At 41.7% G+C, this 17,248-nt stretch overlaps 1 protein-coding gene across 34 annotated transcripts in view; it reads left to right on the forward strand.

The window, feature by feature from the left end:
• Positions 1-17,248, forward strand: part of ZPLD1 (zona pellucida like domain containing 1) — a 98,607-nt gene that overhangs the window by 10,452 nt on the left and 70,907 nt on the right. For 2 of the 34 annotated variants that reach the window (XM_086883187.1, XM_086883198.1), the window contains one exon: positions 8,502-8,563. The exons of the other annotated variants lie outside the window; for them this stretch is intronic. The gene's annotated coding sequence lies outside the window, so the exon portion shown is untranslated. Of the gene's footprint in view, positions 1-8,501; positions 8,564-17,248 lie in introns of those variants that run through there. 34 annotated transcript variants of the gene reach the window in all.

Consider the following 17,248-nt stretch of genomic DNA (forward strand, 5'->3'; position numbering starts at 1 on the left):
GTGGTACTGAGTGCTAGACAATGAACCCCAAGTGATTGTAATACTCTGTAGACGCTTTAATTATGTCACTTTTTCAGAATTCTGATGTGGAGCAGGATCATCCAGCCTGCTTGAGCAGCTATCCTCCTCCCTTTCAGAACATTTAAAAAATTTTCCTAAAAGGTGAGGTTGTTTCAAGTGCTCTAAGTGTTGAATCAAGAATTCCTGGGTAAATCAAATAGCAGAGATGCCTTATTTATCGTGAAGTGAAAAAAATTGTGATGGATTCTTATATCATGAAAAACTGGTCATCTTCCCATCATGCTGGAAGTGCACCAGTTGCACAGCATATACCACTGGGGCAGAAGGCATTCAGCATGTGAAAGCTGAAGGTGTTGAAAGTTCACTTGTGTTTTTAACTTTAAAAAAGATGTTTGTGGAAGAGCTGTTGGGCGTACGCTGATACGAAGGAATGATGAGCAGTGGCCAAGAGTACAAAGGTCCTTTGGCTTTATTGCCTGGCTCTGGCATATTTGTGTATTGGGGCTCTCCAGGAGAGGTGGGATCTACCTCCAGGGCAGATGCCATTCATCCATTGGAAAGTGCACCTGCCTGTTGCAAAACTGTGGAAATTAGGCATGCTAACTTGTTTGTTTTTCAGAAATGGTGGGGCTGCAGGGAAACGATGAGGCTTTCCAAAACACTGTGTAAAGTTGAAATCAATGGGTAGTCTGGCATTGTGGCAACCAGAGCCTGCAAGGATTGTGATTCAGTCCTGGCTGCAAGCTGGCATCTGTGGGGTGGTGGTCAGGACATGGACATCACTCCTGTTCTCATCAGTCTGGCCAAAAGAGATAGGAGCAGTTGTGCTGTTATGCCTCACCAGAAGTGGTGGGGTACCTACGGGAGGGTCCTGACCATGAGCAGTACCCAGACTTGACCTTCTCCTGCCTGATGTCACTTGACCCAGCTCTTCTACCTCATCGTGTGCTCAACTTGTGGAGTAGACTCTTCACAAAGAGCTCCATCTGGATTCATATTGATCATCTTCTAATATGGGCTTATCCCACAGTGTAGAAAGAATGAAGGTTTTTAACTGAAGAAACAGAAAATAATGTGGTGGTTGCATTTTCAAACATGTAGGAAATGTAGATGTGGTACTAGGACAAAGAGTGTTGCAACAGGTCATTGTATTGTGGCAACACTGAAGGAGATCCAGCTGGGTTAAAGCTCTGGCTTTTCCACCAAAGCAGGTGCCTTTTGCCCTTGCATGATGGGCTAACAGGCTGGTAGTGCTGGAGGCTGATCTTGGCCAGCTCTCTTTAGCACTTCATCCTCTTTTGTTAGTGCACTGGGGGATATAATGAGGAAATGAAACAGGTAAATACATCTTTTGTAGGTGTATACTCATCCTTCTGCTGTCGTAATGGGAATTTGCACTTTTAAAATCTGCATTGACACAATTCCTCAGAGTCTGAGGTAATAGGGATCAACTTGTGTTGTGTCAGGATGTGAGTCTTGAGATCAGCATGGCTGTGAGCCATTGGAAATATTTTACTTGGTATGAGGAGAGATGAATAGCAGGGTTGTATGTCAGGTCTAGCTGAATAAAGACTCCAGTTAATCTCTGCTGAGGATTTTCAAAAGGAAGTATTTATCCTTGTGCCAAATGTCTTTACCTGATATGTCTGACCTTGGGTGTTGTGTATTTCTCCTCCAAAAGATGTGAGATTTGGCATGCTGCTGATTTGCTAGTTTTTTTTCTGAGAAGGGCAGGTGTGGGTGTACTTCTGCTCTGTTCCAGTGCACCACTGCAGAAGTGGTGAGAAGTGAGGGCAAACAGAGCAAGACCCTCTTGAGGGGTGTAGGTCAAGGTGTGTGCAACAGGCCTGCTAATCAATGTATCTCAAGTGCAATAGGAATTTAAGATAGAACTCCTCCACCTAGAAATTATTCTTATAAAAGTGTGGATTTATATACACAGGGAAATACAAAGCTCTGGGGGGAAAGTCTGTATCTGCTGGATATCACTGTAAAAACCAGAAGTGCTTAGTCTCTTCTACTTTTATTTAAAAAAAAAGCTCCTCCATTAAACAGTGTAACAATCACTTCAGAATTCTTTAGGTTATGGTCTCAGAGCAGAAGGACCAAATTATTGAAAAATTTAACTTTGCTGAAGCAGAGAGTGTGGCTCAGCCAGTGGGCTACTGGAGACCTTATCTCTCACTGCAGCAACCTGAAAGGAAGCTGTAGCGAGGTGGAGGTTTGCCTCTTCTTCTAAGTAACAAATGATAGGGTGGCATTGAATGGCCTAAATTTGCACCAGGAGATGTTTAGATTGGATATTAGGAAACATTTCTTGATGAAGAGGGTTGTCAACCACTGGAACAGGCCACCCAGGGAAGTGGTTGAATCATCATTCCTGGAGGTATTTAAAAGATTTGTAGATGTGGCACCTGGGCACAAGGTTTAGCAGTGGGCTTGGCAGTGCTGGGCTGATGGTTGGACATGGTGATGTTTAAAGTTCTTTTCCAGCCTAGATAATTCTACAATTCTAGTTCTGTGCTCTTTCTGATGGTTTTCAACATTTAAGGACAAATGATGAAAGTGTGTGTATGTGTCAAAGCTGAAAGCAAAGTCTCAAGGAAAGGAGCAAGAATATACTCTGGATGTTCTTGCATGACAATTTTGAGCTGAGAAACAGTGGTGGGCAGGAGGACTCTGTTTTGGAGGGAAAAAGCCCCTTCTTATTCTAATTTTCCCTGCAATCCAGATCAAAATTTTTAATGATCTGAATGTTCAATCAGGCTTATGCTAAAAGCAAACCCAAGTAGTGAGGTGGTGATGCATCATTCTGTGGGGTTTCCTTGTGTGTAAAAGCAGAAAGTTTGAGCTGATGTTTGGTATGCAAAGCAGAAAGGAGAAACAAGCTGTGAAATGTGAGAGTTATCAGATGGTTAAGCATAGGTTTGCTGAAACTCTCTAGTACTGGAAGAATAAAAAGTGGGGGAGCTTCATGCTCTTCATGGGGTGATCCAAGCAGGCTGTAAAGAGTGTTGATGAAAAAGTTGAAGCAAAAGGAGAAGTGAAGTGTGCACTCTAAAGGAAACTTAAAAAATCCCATGATTAGAATGAAAAAGAAACTAATCCACATACTTTGATAAGGAATGGAATTTTCTGCCGTTTCCCAGACAATGCTGGCATCATGCGACCACTTTATTTAGCTTGTTTTGTACTAAAATATTTCTGAAAAATCGTTGTTTTATCAGCATCTTTCTGACTGGTATTCCTAAAAAAAAATAAAATAAAAAAATAAAAATAAAAGTTCATGAACACACACAATTCAATGCTCATGGTGTGACTCTTGGGGATGTCCTGTGCAGGGCTAAGAGTTGGATATCCCAACTCAGAATATCCTGTGACTCTGTGACTGCTAAACTCAGCTGCTTGCCTTGCCTGGATGTCCTGCAACACCATCTCCATTTTCTACAAGACACCAGGAGTATTAAATTGGTCTTTTACTGTCTGCCCACTGTTCATGTTTTTAAAGTGATCAGTCTGCCTCTTTTAACACACAGAACAGTTTTTAGCTGTGCTTGGCCTTTGAATCTAAATGAAAGGAAGAAATTGCTATGTACATGGCAGGCTGTGGTGGGAGTGTTTTCCCACTCTGGGGATGTTTGTAAGGAATGGGAGCAGTGTTAGAGGACAGTAGATTTGCGGGGAGGGAAAGAAGCTGAAACAGCAATTCTTCCCAAACTGGAAGGATGTGGGATGCAAGAGGAGAGGTGAAGCTTGTTTTTGAAAGACCAGGAGCAGGAGAGATAATGCAGGGGTCAGGACATACCCACACAAGGAAAAAGGGGTGAGAACAAGGAGGAAAGAGACCTGCAGCGATGCTTTTCATGCCTTTTCTGCAAAGGAGAAACATCCTATTTAAGGATCTTAGAGGAGCCTTCTGGAGTCTGCTGGGAGAGGAAAACTGCATGTAATTCTGAGCTGAGCTGATTAGTTTAATAAATCTGGCTATATGGGAGTATTTTTACAGCAGTACTACAGGTATTTTTGGAGAATGGAAACCTGAGTAGAATTACACCTAATACTACTTGAAGTAGAATCATTTTACACTGACTGGGTTCAAAGAACTTTGCAGAAGTGCTCCTGAAGCTCAAGTAGATAATGCTGGGGTAGAGTAGCTTTAATCAATGATACTAGCAGCTTATTAACATGAATCTCAAATAATCTGGCAGGAACAGAATTTGTTAGAACTTTTAGAAGTTCTGTACATCCAGATAAAATGGCAAACTTGGAAAAAAACATAAACAGTTGGAAAAGTATTTCTCCCAATTGTATTTCAGATTAAGAGATGGTGTAGCAATATTAAATTTATTATAAGACAGAGCAAATGTATAATTGCACACAAGTACAAATGCACAGGGTAGAGGTGTATGCTTGTATATATTTCAGTATTTATAAACACTTGTGTATATATATATGCATAGACACATTCTTTTTTATGAAGTTTTTTTAAGAAAACCTCATACAGGTAAAAAAGAAATGGAAGTATAAATGTAAAATGAATGATAGAGCTGTTCAGCTTTGTAAAACCAAACAAGTCTCAGTCACAAGTAAGTGTTATGTGTCTGGATGCCTGATAGTAGTGAAAAGTCAGTTACTAAGAAACACATGCCTCACTCCAAAGTATGCAGTGCTTGCTCAATAAATGCAGGCATTTGTTTAAATAAATATTGACTATAATTATGGTATCTTAATGGCTTTTATGAACTTTTTACTATGTGTTTAAGTGACAGGAAATCTTTAATCTGACTTGATTGAGATTTAATGTTTTATCTTGTTCACATTTGTTTGCTCTTTGTAGCTTGGATTCTGACAAAACTTCAGCAGGGAGCAGGATACAAAATTCCACAATCCATGATAATAGATAATTACTTGGGCATCTGCCTTGCATAGTATAAAACAGACAGTTAAGTGTTTTTGCATCTAGGTGACAATTCAAAGCAGATCACTGAATTTCTTCTCCTTTATCACTTGGAATAATTGCTGTTCCCTGGGAAAGCTTTCTTCATCTAGAGTAGACTCAGGAAAATCAGACTAATTGAATTTGGTTCTGTAGATCAATGAATGTTGGCTCTGCCTTTCTATGGTAGATACTTTTCTGTAGCTTCTATCCAAAATGGGAAGACACTTTTATTTCTTTGGCTATACATGGTTAAATATAAAAACTAATGTATGCACATACCTATTCTGTGTGAGGTTTGCTAGACCATTTGTTCATAAAGACTGCTTTTTCAGCTCCTGTTCTTAGAAATTTGATAAAGAGACAGTAAAGGTAGTGTGTGTGCTGTTTTATGTGCTTTTTCAGTGCAATTTTAAGCAGGAGACTGTCTGCATTGTTAAAAGTTGTTGGGCTGGATACAAATTGAACTCATCAGCATGTAGAGGTTTTACTGTTGGAGTATGACTTACTGAAAGCTATTAAATAAATTTTCCTGAGTGTTTTAAAAGGGCATAAATGGCTGAAAAAGAAAAATTAGAAAGTAAGTGTGGCTGGGGAGAAAAGAACAGGTTCTTCTGCTTAAATGTGGAGCTAGGGAAAAGGTGAGCTTTTTGGTAGATTATGCTTTCTCTAATTGCAGCCCTGCCTTCCCAGTTCTGGTTTGAAGAATTAGAAATTCATTCCTTAATGTTTTAGAGGCTTTTGCATAGCTCTATGGGTGAAAGGTGGGATGTGTCATTTACAATGACCTTAATAATTTTGGGCCACAATATTCCTGGTGTCTGTGTAGCTTTACCAGAGCCATAGAGAGCAACCCCTGGCATGTGGAAGTGAAGTGCATCTTTACAAGGCAAATAGGCTTACACCTCTTTCTGCCACAGAATGAAACTTTGGTTGTGAAAGAAAAATAATGAGCTGGTTGAGGGTTTTTCTAAGCTGTCACTTCCCCATTTCTCAGTGGGGGCAGAGCAAGTATCAGTTTAAGATAACATCAAACATGATAGCAAGGCATGCTTTATATTCTCCAGAATATTGGCTATGAGTATGCCTTGCAGGAAGGACTGACACATCACATGCAATGTAAAAGGATGTGCCTTTGAAATGGACAGTATTAAAATGTTTGTTGTTGTTGATTTCAAATCAAAATCTATTTTCAGGGAAAAAAGAAAACATGCTAAATATTTTGTTTTTATTTTCTTTTCAAGGGGAGGAAGGAAGAGACCTTCTTAGATAGTTCAGATCATGGTTTCCTACCTAGTTTGTTAAAGATTAAAAGCCTTAGGAGGGGGTGTGCCTTCAAGTATCTTTGGTGATAGAACTCAATAGGCAGGTTTCAGCCCTAATTTTTGAATGAGAAACATCACAAGAAGTTGAATACAGTCTGAGAAATCAGCTCAAATTCCCCATGGAAAATTTGACTGAACTGGAGATCATATCAAATTCCCCCATGAACTAAACTCATGTGTCCTTAAACTTCTAATGAGGTCAGCACCCTGGCAATGGTAGGAGAGTGAAGTTGCTCTTAAAAAAAGATAATAAAAAAATTCCCAGGCCCAAAGAAATCAGGATTTTAAGACTGCATTGCTGCAGGAATTGTGGGGTTTACTTTTTGGGAAAGAGTGGATAAAGTGGTAGAAATTCAAGATCAAAGCATTCTTTAAGGATAACTTTGTGGCTACTAAATTCAGGCTGAATACCCTGGCTTTCCTGGGTTGTACCTGTTGCTCCCCAGTTTGAGGACAGGCAGGGAGGAAGGTCCTGCTTAGTTAAGTGTCATGAGAATTTAACAGCCCTGAGGGTCATGTGAGGAACATGTGAGAATCAGCAGGAAGGAGGATTGCACTTGACTCAGGTTGGCACTATGCTGGCAGAATGCTGCCTGCTCAAAAGGAGACAATGTATAGTGAGATACTCCCTCAGCTCTGGAATGTGGGAAAGAAAGGAGTATTGAGGGAGCTGTGTGACCTTAAGCAGCCATTTAGACAAGCTCTAGGTTTTGGATCTCATGTGGAAGGTAGAGAGTGGCAGAAACACGCTGCCTGTCCATTTGTTGCACTGTTTTGGAGCAGAAGAGCAAGCAGGGTTAGGGCTTGGGCCAGGTACTTTCTGGTAGCCCTCCTGGTTGCCTTGCTCCTTGCCTTGCCTGGCCTCCCCAGGTGGATTTGGTCTGTGGGACTGGAGGCTGATGGGAAAGCTTGCAGGGCTACTCTGTAAAATGCAAAATATGTACCAGCCTGAGGGAAAGAGTGTGGGAACTGTGCTGCAGTGGTGAGGCTTGAGAATAAGTGAAAACAGGTAATATCACAAAGGGCATCAGGTCTCTTATGGATCCTGGCTGTGACTGACTTAGTGCTGTTGGAAAGTAATTGGAGGGAGAGTTTTTAGCATTAAAAACCCTCTACCCTGTTTTTTTGGTAGAGCCACACCGGATTTTGTCTGCTTAACACATCATTTTTCTTTTCCCTTCCTTAGCTGTGTTTCTATCTCATTCCCACCTTACAATATATTTAATATTTTTAAATTTTTCCTTTGTGTCCTTGCTATGGCATGTGCTCTTTTGAGCAAGTCACTGTGAGCTTTGTAGGCAGTGTTGCTCACTCCCCACACAATTGCTCTGCTGCAGTGTGGTTTGTGAAAATGAATTTGTTTGCTGCTGCTCTTCTCTTTACCCAAATATTTATCATAAGAGATATGAAGGCTGTCGTGGGATTTTTAAACTTAAGAGGTGGAGTGGGTAATTGAACATGTGAGACATGGAGCTCTTTTAACATCCCTGAAGGAAATCTGGATATTTTGTGTCTCTAACATTTTCCTTTGGTGTACTTGAACTGTCTGTAAATTTATAATCAATTCAACCCTTCCAACATTTTTAATTAGAAAAATATCCCTAATTTATAGCAATAGCTTCAATATATAGTTTATCTTACCCTGGTAATAAAAACATTCTACAATATTTTAATCTAGGATTATGGAATATGCTTGGGTATTTTTTTAAATGAACATAAAGGCTGAATGCTGGAAGATGCTCCATGAAAACAAATTGTATTATTAATCAAACCAAAACACAGAATTATTCACATAGTGATTTTAAAGTGCCCAAGACAGTCTTTAATTGAAATGTTACAGAAAATAACAGAATGAGAAACTGTGTACTTGGTGTTTAATTAACTTTACAATGTATGTTCAGAAGCTTGTTAGATGGCTCAAAATGCAACTATAGGATGTAAGAGTGTGTTGGCAACATAAGTCCATTTATGTGTTGTCCAATAATAAATTTCAGCTTAGATTAATAAGCATCTTCTTAATTAAGGTCTTCCCTGGTTTCATGCTGAAATGGCTGATGCTAAGTGCCATTTCCATTCATTTTGTCCCATTAACTTCAGCACTTGCTCTTCCTTATAAACTGCATCTGTCACACAAAGAAACCAGGTTTTAACAATGATTTTCTCTCAGCACCTGTCATGTAGCTGATTTTCTTTTTTTTCATTCTCTTATCTAAATCCAGGCTGTATTTTAGCCTTCTGTGACTGTGTAAAGGATGCAGGAGATATAAAGAACTCCCTGGAGGTAGGTATTGGAATGGCCTTGTCCACTCTGTGGTTTTGCTCTGGGTCTTTTTCAAGAAAGCTAAAGGAGGACATCTAGACTTTGTCAAAAGGTGCAGCTTGTGGTCTTGCAGTAGTGATGGATAGTGGAGGAGTGGAGAGGAATACGAGGACAGGAGAAACCTACGATGATGCATTCCTGTTCTGCTCTGTCTGAATCGCACTGCCGTGACTTTGTTCAATCTGTGGATCTCCATGCTACCGAAAGCTGCTTCCATAACTGCTCAGGGCTTGGGCCCTCAGGGCTTTTTCACCTGTGCCCTCTGTCCTCTTGGGTTAGCAGATGTGCTCTGCCATTCTACCACCACAGCAGCTCCAGCTCTGCCCTGACACTGCTGCTTTGGCCTTGTCCTCACCACTTTAGCACTGGCCAGTGAAGCCTCTGGCTATGTCTGGTGTGGTGGGGGCTAAATCAAATATAAGTAGTTTCTCTGCACTTGACAAAAGCCTCTTCCCTCTTTTCTAACTTCATAACTTCATAACTTCATGTTGTGTGGGATGGATTGTAGTACAGTGCTGGCACCCCTCTTGTTACCAAGTTAATATAGAGTGGCCTGGGTTAGAAGGGACCTTAAAGTTCATCTCCTTCCAACCCCCCTGCCGTGGGCACAGACACCTTCCACTGGACCAGGTTTTCAAACCCCCATCCAACCTGCCATTGAGCACTTCTAGGGATGGGGTTGTACAACTCCTCTGAGTAACCTGATCCAGTGCCTCACCACCCTCATGGTAAAGAGTTTCTTCCTCACATCTAATCTAAACCCACTGTGTTTCAGTTTAAAGCCACTGTCCTATCACTACATGCCCTTGTAAGAAGTTCCTTGCAGGTGTCTTGTGGGTCCCGTCAGGTACTGAAAGGTCACAGTAAGGTCACCTCAGAGTCAGCATAGGACAAGGGGTGACTTTTAAACAAGGGAGGGTTGATTTAGAATAGATGTAAGGGGGAAGTTTTTAAAGTTAGGGAGGTAAACCATTGGAACAGGTTGCCCAGGGAGGTGGTAGATGCCCCATTCCTGGAAACATCAATGGTCTGGTTGGACAGGGTTCTGAGCACCTGATCTAGCTGAAAAAGTCCCTGCTTCTTACTTCAGGTGGATTGGATTAGATAGTCCTTAAAGGCTCTTTTCAACTCAAACTATTCAATGATACACCCCAAGAAAACAAGGGAAGATGGTGAGCAATAATCTTGCTCCTATTCAAGTACCATTTGATATCCAAAGCTAATGTTTAGGACCACTTCCCTGCTGCTCTATTTCTAGCAGGCCTCCTCTCTAAAAGAAAAAGTGTCTTACCTACATCCCCTACAGAATTCAGGTCAGGGCTGTCCCAGAATCCCTGCTGTGGGCAGTGGGCTGCCATGGGGGAGGACAGGGTAGGGGAAGAAGGGAAGTGCCCTCAGGACAGCAGAGTAGGCCAGGACCTGGGGTGGAATGTTAACAGTGAGGGCAAGCAAAGGTTTTCCTCTCGCTCAGATCTCAGCCACCTGACCCAGGTGCATATCAGAGCTACCTTGCAATATCCAGATCTGCCTCTGCTTTGACTTCTATTAGTCATTAAGCCCTGCTTTTAATGGGAAGGGTCGCGTCTCTTTTGGTACAAAGGTGCCAAGTGAGCTGAGTGTGGCCTCTAGTGGTCTGTTAATATCAGACCGAGAGTCAGGGCTTTCTGAGCTGCTGATCTGTTGGTGTTTTGTGTTAATTATGGTCTGCAAATCTGTGAAAGAAAAGAAAGTGACCATCAGAGAGCTGGGATAAAGAGGTTGCTTCCTATCAAACATCTGCTCATGTGAGGTCAAGCAGCCCTGTGGGCATCCGTACTACACTGAAAGTGCTGCCACCGTGAGGCATGAACAAACTTTTTAAACTGGTGCCAAAACTGGATCTCACTGCCAGAGCATTGGACCTTTTTAAAAATATACAGTAGAAGATTTCAGTAATCTGAAATCTGTAATAGATGACAACGTTTAGACAAGGACAAATTAAATCTTAGATGACAGAAGTACTGATTAATATTTACTTCTCTAATTTGCCAAGCTCTGTTGTAGGGTCTTTGGCCCTCTATGTGTCAGAGATGTTTTCCTATTATCTGCACAGTAGCTTCTTAGCAGCAGACATCTGGTTTGGGTGTCAGAGGATGTATTTTCAAAATCTCCAGCCCACCTCACCTGGTCTATAGCACGTTCTACTGTCCTCCACAAGAGAACTGCAGAAGCAAAGCTGCTCATTCTGAGTGTATTTGGCATGAAAACAAGCCCTAGCCCAACAGGATCCATTCCCTGAAGGACAGATTTAAATGATAAGCAATAACCATGCTATCAATCAGCTTATTTGTTTATCTGCTATCTTGCATTTTAATCCCAAGCAGTATAAGCATCTAGCAGATAAGGCAAATCAAGTGGCCTTTCTGTTTTGCTTTTAGTTTCTGGGGGTTTTGTGCTTGGGGAATACATTTCCCACTTTTCATAGCATCCTGCAACAGATGTGTTCACACCTGTGCTTGCCCACTACTTTGAGGTGCTTAGATGTCTTCAGACTGAAGAAAGTTATTAGTAGTGCTTGTTAAGTACAAAACATCCTTTGTAGTAAGGAACTTTCACAATTCTGTACTTCTGATCTGTGGTGCTGACTCACAAACATGAGTAAACGATAAAATTGTACTGGTGAAAAGTGAGCCTTCCCTGGACATCCATCATGCCCCTGACTCAGATGTTATTTCCCTCTGAGGTATCTGGCCCTGCTTCAGCAGTGACTCAACTGTTTGTGGCACTGAACAGCACAAATAACAGCCTGGCCTACTGAGGGAAGCTGAAACTGGCACTGATTATATATTAATATGCTGCAGCTAGGCAGCTACTTTGTGAGAAGCTGAGTCATGCCTGCAGCTGGCCCAGAAAAGTCAGAGGTAATTGAGAATCAGTCATGTTGCAACTCACGCACCTTCTTTCTTCCACCAGAGCCCTGTGTCATTTCAGTACCTCACCAGCCAGGTAAAGTCTTCCTCACCCTGCAAAAGACCTGGGAAATACAAAAGAGCTTAATTCCCCTTCTGTCTGCTGCAACTTGACCTGCTTGCAGTGGTCTCCACTGTGTGATTTATGCTGAACAGCACATGCCTGCTAGAGCACTGTCAGCATCATGAGGATGCACTTGAGTTTTCAGAAGTGTGTAACACAGAACACATATCAGTGTTTCTAAGTAATTGCTCTTGAAGTATCTTGAAGTATCAAGGCTTTCTAACTGTGCCAGTTGACTTTTTTTCTTCATATAGAAAAGGTTTGATTTATTTTTTAATTACTTTTTTGCACTTGTCTAATAGGGATGTGGATGGTCTCATGGTGAGATTAGTCACCCTCGGATAAAGGTGATGTAAGGATGCTCTGAAAAAGCATACCCTTTGCCTTTTTTGTTGTTTTTTTTTTTTCCCTGTTTGAAGGCACAGTAAAGGCTTCAACAGCTGCTTTCTCTTTAGACAGAATCTCCCTTATCTCTGCATTTTAAAGCTGTGCCAAGAAAAAGAACTTTTGGGGGTTTGCCTGAAAAGTACAGTAGAAACCATCTTAATATTAACATCTGCAGACTGTTATTTTTCTTTGTAATGAGACTGAGAAATGGTGATGTCTCAGATAACCCTAAATAGATATGGCTGGCAAAAGCTGGCTTGGGTGAAATTGCTAAACTCTATTGCAGCCACGAAAGCCTTCCCTAACTCATTCCTACAGAACTTAGGAGGTTGGCTGTAAAGAATCATGTTTTCTTCATATGTGGAAAAAACAACAACATTTGGAATAAAAAAAGTATTCAAATGGCTGACTAAAAAGTGTCAGTAACTGGCAAACTGGAAAAACTGCCTCCCTGTCTAGCCTTCCTGATGGAGCTGCTTTTCCTGGTGAATAGGTTGTGCTCTCAACACCTTCTGTGAGCACATGCACTCAGGATGGAGTCAGCTTTATCCTGCGTGGATAACTCCGATCAGTCTGGGGCTGGGAAAAGGACAGGGAAATAGGATACAGGACAGGAAGGTAGACCTTTATTTGAGCAGTGTTCTAGCCTATCTCTTCCTCACAGGCTTGATATACAATTTATTTTATAGCAAGAAGAATAGAATCTTTGAAGTTCTTTAACTGAAGAAAGTTTTGCTACATTTGCCTTTTCTCTCCTAGCTCAGATCTTGTTTGTTCTCATCTGGTATTCTGATTTCTATGTGAGTGGATGCTTCAGGGAAAGGCAAAAAAATAAAATGAACACCTTAAAATGTAGTACAAGTGTATGAAGTGTGCAGAACTACGTGTGAGAAATGCTGCCTTGTCTGCAAGGGTGATCTGCCTGTGCAGTGAAACATGAAATTTGGTTATCACATTATTCCAAACTTTATTGTAGGTTATGGAGCTGAAAGCATTATTAATGTAAATAAAATGATTCAGCCTTTCCTAGGTAACGTAGTACTCTTTAATTTTCAGAGAGTCCTGCAGATTGGCTCTGTGCATCCAAGCTGGCAATTGTTTATTTGCCCCACAACTTTCTTTCTCAGTAGCTGTGGGATAAGGGACCCACAGAAGGTCCTTGTGTTCTGACCCAGGGCATGTAAAACTGAATGCTTTTAAAGATGGTGTTTTTGTTTTTCAAGAGACCAGCACACAACAACAACAAAATCCTTTACGTGTCCGGTCCGAAGCATCCTTTTTATCTTGGCAGATGAGAAATAGGTGGTGCGGCTATCAGAGTATTTGGCAGATGCCCCAAGGCCAGGCTGGTCTGTACCCTGGGCTGGCTCTGCTGAGTGCCGGGGGAGCGAGAGCAGAGCTGCAGCTGAGACCCTGCAGATGGCAGCAGAAGAGCACCGAAGGCAGAGCCCTGTCTGCTCAGAGCAGCAGCATCCCCAGCTCTGCCTCAGATGGAAAACTTCAGGCTTCCCCCACTGAATGCTTCTGCGAGGTTGAAGAGTGAGGGCAGTGAATTCAGATATTCAAACATGCGCCAAGTGTGTTAGAGTTCAGTGCTTTCCTGAGAAAAAAATAACACTTTGGAAGAAAGTAATTTGTAAAAAAATCCTTAAACACAAAGTGCATACTAATAATCTATTATAAAGTGACGTCTTCTCAGTGTGTCCTGTTATTGTCCTGAGTAAATAAATACTGACAAAGGAACTCAAAGGTGCTGTTTCCCATCATGGGGTTCTTAACTGTGGTTATGATGAATGCTCTTGTTCCCAGACTGAGCTCAGGGATGCCTTTGGCAAAGAGAAACAGGGTACCAATACAGGCTGAGAGAGACCTACTTCCAGAGTAGCCCTAACTTCATATTTAACAATTTCTCCTTTGACACATGAGCTCAGAAGCCCTCAGACAGAAAAAGACATGAAGTAATATAATGAATGGTCCTTTGACTGCTGTGTAGCAGGGGCTGTTGCTGCTGCCGCTAAAGGGTGAATTGCAAAAGCTGTAGGACTCTCAATATACCTTGTCCTCATCGCTGTTCTCCCATATGTGTTACAAAATGGGAAGCAGGCTTCAGCTCTGAATTTCCATCAGTTCCAGGGTGAAGCTTATTCTGGGAAAATCTTCAGCCAGCAGCTGAAGCTAGTTACGAGCCTGTTTTGCATGGTTAGCTTATGTGCCAGGATCTAGCTCTGGGTGTCTGTTATGATTATTTATTATTGTGGGTGAATGTAATCATTGTAGCAGGCTGAAGAGGCCATTTACTGTATATAATAGCAGCTGATTTTATTTGTTGGTGTGTTTTACTGTTATTAAAAGGCCTCCCAGCAATGCATCTAGTGTTCTGATATCCATCAAAATAAGACTGCTATGAGAAAAGGCTATTGCCCATGCAACACAGCTCTTCTTCAGCAGCATTTTTATTAGGTATTTTTATACACATGCAGGTGGTAGTACATAACCTCTGGAAAATGTACATTTAAACAGTGTACTTGCACTCTTTTCAGAAATCATGCCAATATACTGATTTTTTCTGCAGTCATGTTCCTGATGGTGGCTTCTCACAATCACTGGAATAATTGAAAGAAAGGGCAGTGCTCTATATAATGGGGTTTATTAGGCATATTGAGCAGTAATACACAGCTCAGTGAACCTGTATGTAGCCAAATAACTCTAAGTTGTAGAGGTAGTACTTGCTGGCTTAAAAATGAGCTCAAAATGTAGTTTGCTTTTAGCATAAGGATCAGCAGGATGGGTGCTTTGTTTTGTGTTTACCATCTGCCCTGCTGACCTCTAGAGCATCAGACAGGCAGCTGGGAGGGTATATTTCCCCCCCATATATTTGTTTTAAATAACAAGAGTCTTCAGCCGGCTCCTGATATTTTGCACTGTCAAGTCAAAATAGTCAAGCACTTCTAGCTGAACGAAATATGGCGAGTCTAAGTAATGCCATCATGTTACTGTTTTCCTGATCCAAATTGATTTGATACTTAAGGCTGTCACAGCACCAATATGTAGGAGCAAACAAAGTCCAATAAAAAATTCACCTGTGGTATGAGAAATGTAAAGTTTAAACGTGTAGATTTGGTTTGGATAGTGAGTGGAAAAAAGCGCAGTCTCAGAATAGTACCTGTTGCCTAAAGGATGTCACCAGATGTCACCTGTAGTCTTTTATGGCTGGTCTTGATCTGTTTTGCTTAAAATACTTATGATTTTGAGAGAATGACATCTGCAGTGGTGACAGGACTTCTTGGCACAAGAAATATCTGGATTAGAATTTTAGTTCAGAAAAAGGATTCCAAAATTTTGTGCTTAGGGTAGCAAGTCAGCAGGAAGGGCAGAAGGCAGGTCCTGATGTATATTAGCTGGCAATTAGGCACTTCTCTTGGAAGTTGATCTGGTCACAAGGATCCATACAACCAGAGGTGCTTGGCTGTATTTTGCATTCAGGAACTGTTTCAAGCACTGGGCCACCCTAGGCTATGCAAGTGAAATCACACTGAAACCATTGCTTTGTCACAAAGAAAGATTTTAATTCTTTGAGCTCAGCTTTTTGCCTCTGTTAAAAGTGCCCATCAGCTGGGGAGGAGGGGGGTGTGGCTGACTTGCTGTGGATTGAATAGAATATTAAGTGAGTGACCTTTGAAAGATTCTTTTCTGACATATTTCTGGAGAAATATTCCAATCTTTGTTCCCCTCATTTTAGACCCTGGCCTTGAAATACATTCTTTGAACGCTCTCAGAAGCTTAGCTGGTTTTCCTGTTGAAGCTCATGGAAGCTGGGCTCTGTCCATGTGGTCTGTTATGATTATTCATTATTGTTGGTGAATGTAATCATTGTAGCAGTGAGAGCTGTTTGCCTGTGTTGAGCTACTTGTCATCCAAAATCCATTTTCCATGTTAGCTTGGCTTGAGACAGCAAGCTGCTGTGGCACCTTGCAGAGATGTCAGTGTGCCACAGGACAGAACAATGATGATGTCTGTCCCTGTAGCCTGGCATAAAATGCAAGAACTCTGTCTTAAGTGGGATTTTGTTTGTGAGGTGTGTCTGTAAATTCAGGCACTGTTGCCTGGAAAAAACAATATTGGCAATTTCTAGCAAAGTACGGATTGCTGACAGGGGTTGGCACTGAGGCAAGGAGCATCAGATTTACTGTCAATAAAGTTTTTAAGACAATGGGATTTCCCTGAATATTCACTGTTTCTAGAAGACCTTAGGGTGACTCCTTTGTTCTACCTCTCCCTGCACAGCATCTTTGTGCAACACCAGTGTAGGAGTGGAGGTTACAAAAGGTGGAGAAGGACCGTGAGATCGTGTGGGCCATCTCGTGAAGACAGAACGAACTCTCTGAGCCAGAGAAGTGTGTTTTACATGAAGACAGCAACACAACAGGTGAAGAGATGAATGGAAATGAAATTCACACTATTTTCAGTAGTTTGCTACCAAAATGGGAGAACTAAGTGAGCCTGGAAAGTGTGTTCTGGAGCTTACATTGCTGAGAAGTTACAGAAGATGGTCACTGAGTGTACTGGTGCTGGATGTGATATTTCCTGGGCTCAAAAGAACTGCAGGTAGCTTGGAAATGACAAATAGTTGAGAAACCAGGAAAATTGTGTGTAATAGAGAGAAATAGCATGGAATAGAAGGAAAGAAGAAAAATATAACTCAGCAGAACAAGTATGAGATACTTCTCTTAAGCAGGAGTAATGAATTGCACAGAAGCAGGATGGGGGAGTAACTCAGTGGGTATAACTCAGGGAGGAGAGTAAATCTGGTGTCTCCTACAGAAGGAGAGGTAGGGAATGGTAATTTATCACAAGTAGCATATGCATTAGTAGTGTTATGATGCTAAGGAAAGAGGCAAATATGTTACTAAAGTGTATAGTAGGCAGGATTACAGTCATTCAAATGTGCTGAGCAGACATACTGCTTCACACTGCTGTCCTGGCACTGCTGGAGTTGTGTGAGCTGTTCTGTATGGAGTGCTCAGGAAAGATGTGATCTCCTGGGGAGGCCCCAGCAGAGAGCACCATGAGAGAGCTCAGCCATCTGGCAAGCACAGCCTGTGACAGGTTGGAGCAGACTGATGGTGCTTGGCTCAGAAGATGGTATTCCTCTGTAGTGCATTAGAGGAGGGCAGTGGTCTGTTCCCTGTCTCTGAGGTGGGTACAGAGAGACCTGATGGACCTGAATTGCTGCCTTTGGTTTAGGCA

This window comes from Cyanistes caeruleus, chromosome 3, assembly GCF_971803275.1.
Source record: "Cyanistes caeruleus chromosome 3, bCyaCae1.hap1.1, whole genome shotgun sequence".
In the NCBI taxonomy this organism is placed as follows: domain Eukaryota; kingdom Metazoa; phylum Chordata; class Aves; order Passeriformes; family Paridae; genus Cyanistes; species Cyanistes caeruleus.